The 10224-nt window shown below is 41.9% G+C and overlaps 1 protein-coding gene across 1 annotated transcript in view; it reads left to right on the top strand.

Moving 5' to 3' along the window:
• Nucleotides 1-9016: 9016 nt before the first annotated feature.
• Nucleotides 9017-10224, top strand: part of LOC143300006 (uncharacterized) — a 5519-nt gene continuing 4311 nt past the window's right edge. Inside the window, exon 1 of the mRNA XM_076613561.1 lies at nucleotides 9017-9061. The gene's annotated coding sequence lies outside the window, so the exon portion shown is untranslated. The remainder of the gene's footprint in view (nucleotides 9062-10224) is intronic.

Here is a 10224-nt window from a genome sequence, read left to right as displayed (position 1 = left end):
AGTTAAAAAAGTGAATAAAGTTTGAAAAAAAAATCAGATACTGGTTCCTTTGCAACATAGTGCCACCTCAGCTCATGACATCAGAAGTAGCCTATACATTACTCAAGACGAGATTAATTTTACTCGTTTTTGGGGAAACCAATTTCTGATGTTATTCCAGCTACGGGTTTTCTATTATTGTTAAGTGTGTAGCTCCTTTGTAAAACATTTGCAAATGCGACTTTCCTTTGTTCGTCAAGGGCTGTAATTCAGTTACATTATTTGAAGCATGTCTTGGACGGCGACCAAGCTTAAGTCTTAACGCAAGAAAAAAAGAAAAGAAAAAAAAAGCATACGTTATTTTCTGCCCCCCATAGGCATATAATAATCCTGGCATATTTTTGCTTCCAAGGCGTCAGTTTTCCATATCTACATTTCCTTTCTAATGCTGAACTGAATGTCTGTCTTGTGTTCTCTCTGTATCTGTTTACTGTTTGTGTGTGCAGGTGTGTACTATGCGCGTCTGTGTGTGTGTGTGTGTGAGAGAGAGAGAGAGAGAGAGAGAGAGAGAGAGAATACATGTGAGTGCGTGTTCTTTGCGTCTATTAGTGTGAGCGTAATAGCGGGGCAGTTCACATGTCAGTGCAGATGTATGTCAGTGCATCTTTCATTTGAAGAGCAAAAGTAATATCGCAAACTGTCACTACGCGGGATGCACAACTGGTCATAGCTGTGATACAACTGGTCATTGCTGTGATACAACTGGTCATTGCTGTGATACAACTGGTCATTGCTGTGATACAACTGGTCATAGCTGTGATACAACTGGTCATAGCTGTGATACAACTGGTCATGGCTGTGATACAACTGGTCATGGCTGTGATACAACTGGTCATAGCTGTGATACAACTGGTCATGGCTGTGATACAACTGGTCATAGCTGTGATACAACTGGTCATAGCTGTGATACAGACAATATATCAGTGTTGCTTCCCTTGAATAGATTCCCATTTTGTTCCTACTTTCTTTCCTCTTCCTTTTTATTTTTACGACAACAATTTTACTATATTTTAGATAGTTATTCATTATTTTTGAGTTGATGAATCATTACTCTTTTCTCTATCTGTGTGTTTGTGTGTGTGTGCGTGTGCGCGCGTGTGTGCGAGTGTGGGCAGCCGTGTAGCGACAGTACACCGGTTCCAGTACAACACGGCACAATGATACACAACACAACACAACCCAGCACATTGCAGCACAGCACGACACAGCACATTACAACACAAAAACAGCACAATACGACGTGACGAAGCAAATTACAACACAACACCGCTCGGCACTACACAGCCCAACACAACACAGTACAACCCAACCCAACAACACACTGTGGGACACGTATCCTGATGGAAACACAGGCTTTTGGCCTGTTTGCTGTTTGTGTCTTTGACTGGGTTTGTCACCCCTTTGTCAGATAGCAAGATAGCTCAGAAATCGTGAGAGACTTATTTCCTTCATGTGTGACAATTTCTCTTCTTGTCCAACAAAAGAAAATAAAGAAAACAGAAGAAAAAAAAAATCCCAGAACTCTCTTTTTCACCATTCCTTTTGTTGTTAATTTGTGGTGTTCTATAGAATTCAGAATTGCTGAACGATAACCACCGGCGGTTCGAGCTTGGTGGATCTGCGAGCGGGGGAGAGGGGGAGAGGGAAGGGGTAGACGGAACTGGGACGGTTGTTGGCCTTAGGCAGCTCCGGTACTCTCTTTGGCTTCAAGCTGTCGCTGTGACGCAGATACTGATCAGTGGGTCCTGGAGATAACAGATACAGAATGCTTTATTGTCTCGTGAAGACAGTCACATGTGGTGTATGAAACACACACACACACACACACACACACACACACACACAAATGCACAAGAACATCAAAGTCGTTCAGTATGAATACATAAAATGTTGAAATGCTGCGTTGACGTTTCTTGTAACGCTAGACAATGACGATGCGGAATTGTGTCATGTTTTAAATATTTAAGTACAGTAGCTGACAACAAGCTTTCTTTTGTTGAGCACACTGACATGATTGCCAAAAAAAAAGGCCCATTAACGCTTATACCTACTGTAGAATGCACATAGAAGTCTTAGTGAAAGCTTTTTAACGTTCATTATCATTCTTCGGTTCGGAAATCTTAGTATGAAAAACAGAGGACTGATAGCTCGTATTGTAAACGTCGTTGGCAAAGTCATTGGCACAAAGCAACTCTCCTTGACTGATCTGTACCATGAAGCAGTGAAGCTGAAAGCTGTTCAAATAGCTAGACTGCTCTCATCCTCTGCATGTGTTCCTGTTTTGAACTGCTCCCTTACTGGCGGGCGATATGAAATGCCACTTGGAAAGAGAAATATTTGAAAGATCTTTAAACCCCACAGCAGTCAGTGTCCGTTTTAAACGCTTCTATGCACTCACACAACACTGCTGTTTGTGTGTATAATGTATTCGTGATTTGCGCATTTTGCAATGGAGTGTACATGGCAGTCACCAAGGGACTCTTTCACACCTGTGTTGTACCATGGCCTTCGTGAAGAGGGCCACGGGGTTGCACTGACCCAAAAATCTGTGTCTACGTGGGGGGGATTTGTGGGCAAAGCGCCAGGATTTCACACTGTGCGAAACCAAACACCCCCTTCCATGCAGGCCCATCTCTCCCCCCCCCCCGCCCCCCGCTCCCTTTCTCTTCCCTGTCACGTGGATTAAACTGGTTAGCAATATCTGTATCTGAAAAGGTACACAGAAAGGTATGCACATATACACACGCGCGCACGTGCATACATGTACACGCACACACACACACACAACACACACACACACACACACACAGAAAACATACCAGAATATATAACTTTGCTAATATTGCCAGATCCAGGTTGTGGCCCTGCCAATTCCTGGAAGGCACGAATATCACGACACAGCTGCTTGATCCAGCAAAGCACGATGACCAGTAAGACGGTGACTATGATGGTTCCAACAACACAGAGAGTGATCAGGCCCGCTCTGAGAGAACAACATGAGTCATGCCCACACTTACATGTAAGTATACAGATCATCCGAGTATAAGGAAATCGGAGCAAAGATATTCTATTGTCTGTACGGTAAGGAAGAAAATATATACTTCGTGTATAAGGAAATGGAAGCAAAGATATTCTATTGTCTGTACGGTAAGGAAGAAAATACATCTCAAACCTTTTAAATCCTCTCTTGATTGCCAACCTAGGTGGTTTCAATTCAGAATTTTGCACTGACTTTATTCCAACGAGGAAAGTTTTTTCTTTACCCCAGAATTCCCCACTTTGTTCTTTCAGTGTTAATGAAGATGAATCTGTTGGGCATATGTTTTGGAGCTGCCTAAAGTCACAGAAATTCTGTAAAGTTTTGACGTCATTCCTTTAGGGAAAAAAACAACAACCAGCAACAAAACATTGTTGCCATTTTGCTTTTTCTTTAGTGCTAGTCATCTTCGGTTTAGTACCTAGATACTCAACAGACAGTGTAATGGACTTATTAGTGTCATTGACAAAGTTTCACTTCACAAAAGAAACAGGCGAAATACAGCTACAAATATATATACGATATTTATGAAAAATCTTTAGCAGATATCTCTCTCTGTATCTCTGTCTGTCTCTGAATTGTATTTTCATTAATGATCAAAAATGGAAGAAAACGAAAATGTTGATGCGACAATTAAGCTATAGGGTTTTCCGATGCTGTTGATTTAGTATTTACTAAAATAGTTTATGACAGGAAGTGAGGGGAGATAGTTTTAAACAAGTGTATAAAAGGTGCGAAAGTTTGTTAAATTGGTGTAATAGAATGTGATGTGTGTCATGAAAAGATTGCATGGTATGGAATGACCTTTCCGAATAGAACTTATTTTATTCACACACACACACACACACACACACACACATATATATATATATATATATATATATATATACATGCACATATTATGTATATATGTGTGTATGTATGTGTGCGTGCATGTGTGGATTATATATATATATATATATATATATATATATATATATATATATATATATATATATATATATATATATATATATATCCATGTATGTGTTTGCGTGCATACATATACGTGTACATAAACCTGTTTGCATGCCTGCCTGTACGTGTTTTGATATTTTTTTACGCCCATTTTTGTGTGTGACTAGTTTGATTTCATTCCAACCTCCCTCATTAAACAGCGTGGTTAGGTCAGTTCGTTGTTTTGATTTTTTTTTTCTTCTGCACACTCACACATTCAGCTTCTTCTCACAACAGGACTGTTTGTATGGCGTTCCGCAACACCCACTGGAGCAGTATGTGGTGGAAAAGTAGGAGGTATTGCAGGCCTTGCCTGCCTGAACCCCTGCCAAACAAAAACCAAACAGTGAAAAACAAAAAACAACAAAAAAACAACAAGCAACAACAACTACTGCACCAACAGACTGACGCGAGCTGTGAAGCGATTGACTGGTCACCAGCAAAGCCAGGCACGAACCGACTGACGGGCCCAGCGGCTGGCTCGCACACTCAACCGTGATTATGAGGTGGCGCCCTCCTCTCATAGGGTGGCGTCAAGCATCAAACAGTGGGATCCTTTGACCCCTTTACTGGGGCACAGAGGATAACAAGAAACAACATTTTGCACGATTTCATGAACAAACACACGAATGTACGAACTCGGTGACGAAAGTAAAAAAAAAAAAAAAAAAAAAATCTTCACGTCATCGTTTAGTAACCTTTCCTGTTGGAATAAGCACATTTCCCATTTTGGGTATATTTAATCCACTTGCACACATGTCCTCTTCCTCGCTATATATATATATATATATATATATATATATATATATATATATATATCAGATCTAAAAGCCAATATTGGACCTAAATACTTTTGTCGAATAAAGTCATTTTATTGAACTAGAAATTGCGCAATGAAAGTCATCTCTCTCTCTCTCTCTATCTCTCTCTCTCTCTCTCTCTCTCTCACACACACACACACACACACACACACACACACACACACACACACACACACACTCACTCACTCACTGCCTCACTGACCAGTAATGCTGAAGAGAAGCACAAACAGATGAAGCTGCTGAAGTGTGACAGTATCCATGTTTATGACTTTTCTGTCCTCGCTGGTAGACCTAAAGTCAGTCAGCACAAGAAAGAACATCCATATTTGTTATTTTGTGCTTCAAAACTTGATCATAATGATAAGGATACTTTCTTCTTTTTTTTTCAAAATTGTTGTATGCCGTAGTTTGGCAACATATACTGATATAGAGTATGGAAATACAGTATGGTGTCCATACCTTAAGAGAAAATCTGTTGTTTTTAGAAAAAAGTTCAAAGGGGAGACACCAAGATAGTAAAGGCACGCAGAGACGTGACATACTCAGAACTGTTAAGATGCTTGCAACTGCCATCATCAAAAGGAAGAAGATTAAGAGGAGATTTAATCCAGACATATAAAATATTTAATAACTTAGACACTATCAATGCAGACAAAGAAAACAAGGAATATTGCGACAAAACTTTATCAAAAACATTGTAATACTAATATCCGTAAGTACAGTTTGACTGACACAGTCATGGAGCATTGGAACAGCCTAAACACTAAAATTTACACTGCACAGTCTTAACAAGTTAAAAAAAAAAAATCTGACAAGTGATCCCAAAATGCAACATAGTTTTCAAGATCTTGATGAGCAGAACTAGCAGTTTGTTTTCAATGACGATAAAAGGAAATTAGTGTAGGCGTGCAAAGCAAACCAATAAAAAAAAAATGTAACATGAAGGGACATAAAAGGACCGAGATGTCCAACAAAAGTAGCCCCTTCTGCTGCCGCTGCTACTCAAGTCCCTATCCTTCTTCTTCTTCTTCCTGCAATGTACTTAAGTCCCTATCCTCCTCCTTCTTCTTCTTCCTGCAATGTACTTAAGTCGCTATCCTCCTCCTCCTTCTTCTTCCTGCAATGTACTTAAGTCCCTATCCTCCTCCTCCTTGTTCTTCCTGCAATGTACTTAAGTCCCTATCCTCTCCTCCTCCTTCTTCTTCCTGCAATGTACTTAAGTCCCTATCCTCCTCCTCCTCCTTCTTCTTCCTGCAATGTACTTAAGTCCCTATCCTCCTCCTTCTTCCTGCAATGTACTTGAGTCCCTATCCTCCTCCTCCTTCTTCTTCTTCTTCCTGCAATGTACTTAAGTCCCTATCCTCCTCCTTCTTCCTGCAATGTACTTGAGTCCCTATCCTCCTCCTTCTTCTTCTTCTTCCTGCAATGTACTTAAGTCCCTATCCTCCTCCTCCTTGTTCTTCCTGCAATGTACTTAAGTCCCTATCCTCCTCCTCCTTCTTCCTGCAATGTACTTAAGTCCCTATCCCCCTCCTTCTTCTTCCTGCAATGTACTTAAGTCCCTGTCCTCCTCCTTCTTCTTCTTCCTGCAGTGTACTTAAGTCCCTATCCTCCTCCTCCTTCTTCTTCTTCCTGCAATGTACTTGAGTCCCTATCCTCCTCCTCCTTCTTCTTCTTCCTGCAATGTACTTAAGTCCCTATCCTCCTCCTCCTCCTTCTTCTTCCTGCAATGTACTTAAGTCCCTATCCTCCTCCTCCTTCTTCTTCCTGCAATGTACTTAAGTCTCTATCCTCCTCCTTCTTCTTCTTTCTGCAATGTACTTAAGTCCCTATCCTCCTTCTTCTTCCTACAATGTACTTAAGTCCCTATCCTCCTCCTCCTTCCTCTTTCTGCAATGTACTTAAGTCCCTATCCTCCTTCTTCTTCCTGCAATGTACTTAAGTCCCTATCCTCCTCCTTCTTCTTCTTTCTGCAATGTACTTAAGTCCCTATCCTCCTTCTTCTTCCTGCAATGTACTTAAGTCCCTATCCTCCTTCTTCTTCTTCTTTCTGCAATGTACTTAAGTCCCTATCCTCCTTCTTCTTCCTGCAATGTACTTAAGTCCCTATCCTCCTCCTCCTCCTCCTCCTTCTTCTTCTTCCTGCAATGTCCATCAGCCATTAGTCCGGCTGTTAATGACATGAGGGGAGGTGCGCAGCGTAGAGAGGGAGAGAGAAGAAATGAGGGGGAATAATTTTGGCCCTGACGGTTAAGGTGCAGCTGCATGCGGAGCTGCACACAGGCCTTCGGGGGCCCAAGGCTCTGAAGCAACCTAAGTGAAGCTTCAGACCGACCAAAAAAAAAAAAAAAAAGGCAGAGGGGGTTTAGTGTTTACTGTGATCTGGACACCTTCGGGGATGAAGGTGTCCAAGGAGGGGGACTGGACGGTCTCAGCAGGGAGGGCATTCCAGTCACGGATGGTTCGGGGGGGAGGGGGGGGGGGGGAGTAGCTTCTGTAATCTGTGCGGCATGTGATCTGCTGGTACTGGTTTGTTTTAGTATAGGACAAGGAGTATTCGTTTATTCATTCATTTATTATTATTATTGGTAGTTGTAGTGGTGGTGGTGATTGTGGTGGTAGTAGTAGTGGCAGTGGTAGTATCATTGTTGTTATTATTATTACTGTTGTTGTTATCATTATTATTGTTATTATCATCATCATTATTGTTATTACTATTATTGATATTGTTATTGTTGTTGTCATTATTTATGTATTTGATTATTCATCTGTGTTATAAACTCTCCTTGATTTTGGGGCTTATTTATTATTGTAACCTACTTGTTTATATTTGAAGGTCGTTTTACATGTTTTTAGTAATTTTTTTTTATAACGAGTGTAAAATGAAGACTGATAGCGAACGTGTGCTTCTGAGCGTATACAAATCAGCTGAATGGCTTACGCATGTCTATATTTGTACTATACAGAATTTAACTGTGTGCCACCACACCAGCATCTCCATTTAAGGACAATAAATTATCTTGTGATCTTGTGATCTTGTTTCTACTATCATTCTTTTCACAGTAATGCACCTGTACTCACAACTTGTACTGGGTGCCAAACCAACTCCGCAGATCACGGTGACTTCAACACCATATCACCGTTAGCTCAATTCACTTACGCGAAATGCGCTGCCTAACCACCAAAACTGAAGCTGTGTCCAGAAAATCAGACAAAAAGCAGAAGGCCCGCACGTGAACGTCAGACAAAACTATGACGCAAGGTCCAGAAAAAAAAAAATCCATGACGTCAACAATCCTGCAGCCAAATCTGGAACCCTATCTTGAGTCCCTATAGCGGAGTGAAGGCATAGAGGTAACGCGTCCGCACAGGAATCGTGAGAATCTGAGCTCGCTGGCTCGAATCACGGCTCAGCCACCGGTATCTTCTCCTCCTCCACTAGACCTTGAGTGGTGGTCTGGACGCTAGTCATTCGGATGAGACGATAAACCGACGTCCCGTGTGCAGCATGCACTTAGCGCACGTAAAAGAACCCACGGCAACAAAAGGGTTGTTCCTGGCAAAATTCTGTCGAAAAATCCACTGCTATAGGAAAAACAAATAAAACTGCACGCATAAAAAAAAGAAAGAAAAAAGGTGGCGCTGTAGCGATGCGCTCTCCCTGGGGAGAGCAGACCGAATTTCACACAGAGAAATCTGTTGTGATAAAAAGAAATACAAATACAGATACAAATATTCATCCCCACATCTCACCCTCTCTACCTAATCGCGCGTGATTGGTGCTGGCCGAACACGTATGTCGGGTAATAAGTCAGGTAGATGGCATTGTCTTGTGGTAGTGCCACCCCTACCTCACCCCGTCCCCACGCAATACATGCTCTGCGCAATAAGGTGTGATTATCTTACTGGCGTTACGTACAACCCGCTCCCTGTCATTTTCTCACGGATTGTGATCGTTCGACACTCTGTGTGTGACAGTCATGTCGAGAACACGTGCACCGAATTGGGCTGCTTAGTTATGGACATATAGATATATGTTTATGGTACTGACCGTTATAGACCTGTAGAATCACTGTGAAGCGGGTGGAAAGCCACTCTGCCGTGATGATTGCTGGTGGGTCACTGTCGTATGTTGTCTGGCTTTGTTTCTGGTGCTGCTGTGCTTGTGGTAAGATGTTTTGGTGATATTGGGTTGGGTTAGGAAGAGCGAGAGTGTTGTTGGGTGTGGTGTGGAGAAATTGGTTTAACTGATTGACTGGTTAATTAGTTAGTTTGTTGTTTGGTTGGTTGGTTTGTCGAGTGTAGGATTGATATGGATGAATCTCTCTGTGTGTATGTATGTATGTATGTAGGTAGGTAGGTAGGTAGGTAGATAGGTAGGTACGTGTGCCACTTAAGCATCAGTTAAACTGACGTTAAATGGTTATTGTAGTGTGTGTGTGTGTGTGTGTGTGTGTGTGTGTGTGTGCGCGCGCGAGTGTGTTTCGAATTCGGTGTCCTTTCAAGCTATGAAAGATTAAAAAACAACAACAATACCTATTGTATTTTAAGGAAGACTATTGTTTTCTTTCATTTATATATATATATATATATATATATATATATATATATATATATATATATATGTGTGTGTGTGTGTGTGTGTGTGTGTGTGTGTGTGTGTGTGTGTGTGTATGTATTAGTTTTAATAGCTTATTTCAAATTATTCCGTAAATCGTAAATGTGTGCATTCGTGTCCATGATTCTGGGAATGGCATCCTCTCTCTCTCTCTCTCTCTCTCTCTCTCTCTCTCTCTCTCTCTCTCTCTCTCTCTCTCTCTCTCAGAGCTCCTTTTCTTGCTCCGTTTCTCTCTCTCTCTCTGTGTCTGTCTGTCTGTCTCTCTCTCAGCTCCTATACTTGCTCCGTTTCTCTTGCTCCGTTTCTCTCCCCCCCCCCTCTCTTTCTTCCTATCTCTCTCTTTCTCTCTCTCTCCCCCCTCTCTCTCCCTCTCTCTCGCTCTCTCTTTTACTCCCCCTCTATCTCACTCCCTGTCTTTCGCGCGCGCCCTCTCTTCTCCCCCCCCCCCTCTCTCTCTCTTTCTTTCTATCTCTCTTTCTCTCTCTCCCCCCTCTCTCTCTCTTTCTATCTCTCTCTTTCTCTCCCCCCTCTCTCTCTCTCCATCCCTCTCTCTCTCCCCCTCTATCTCTTTCTCTCCCTCCCTCTCTCTCTCTCCCTCTCCCTCTCTCTTCCCCTCTGCTCACCCTTCCTCCTTCACCTCTTTCTTTTTTCCTTGCGCTTTTCTTTCACGATTTTTTAACTTGGGGATGGGTGTAAAAAAACCCCATTGAATA

The sequence above is a fragment of the Babylonia areolata genome, chromosome 25 (assembly GCF_041734735.1).
Source record: "Babylonia areolata isolate BAREFJ2019XMU chromosome 25, ASM4173473v1, whole genome shotgun sequence".
NCBI classification, from domain to species: domain Eukaryota; kingdom Metazoa; phylum Mollusca; class Gastropoda; order Neogastropoda; family Buccinidae; genus Babylonia; species Babylonia areolata.
Note: the sequence above shows the minus strand (reverse complement) of the source record. Positions and strands in the feature narration are given on the sequence as shown.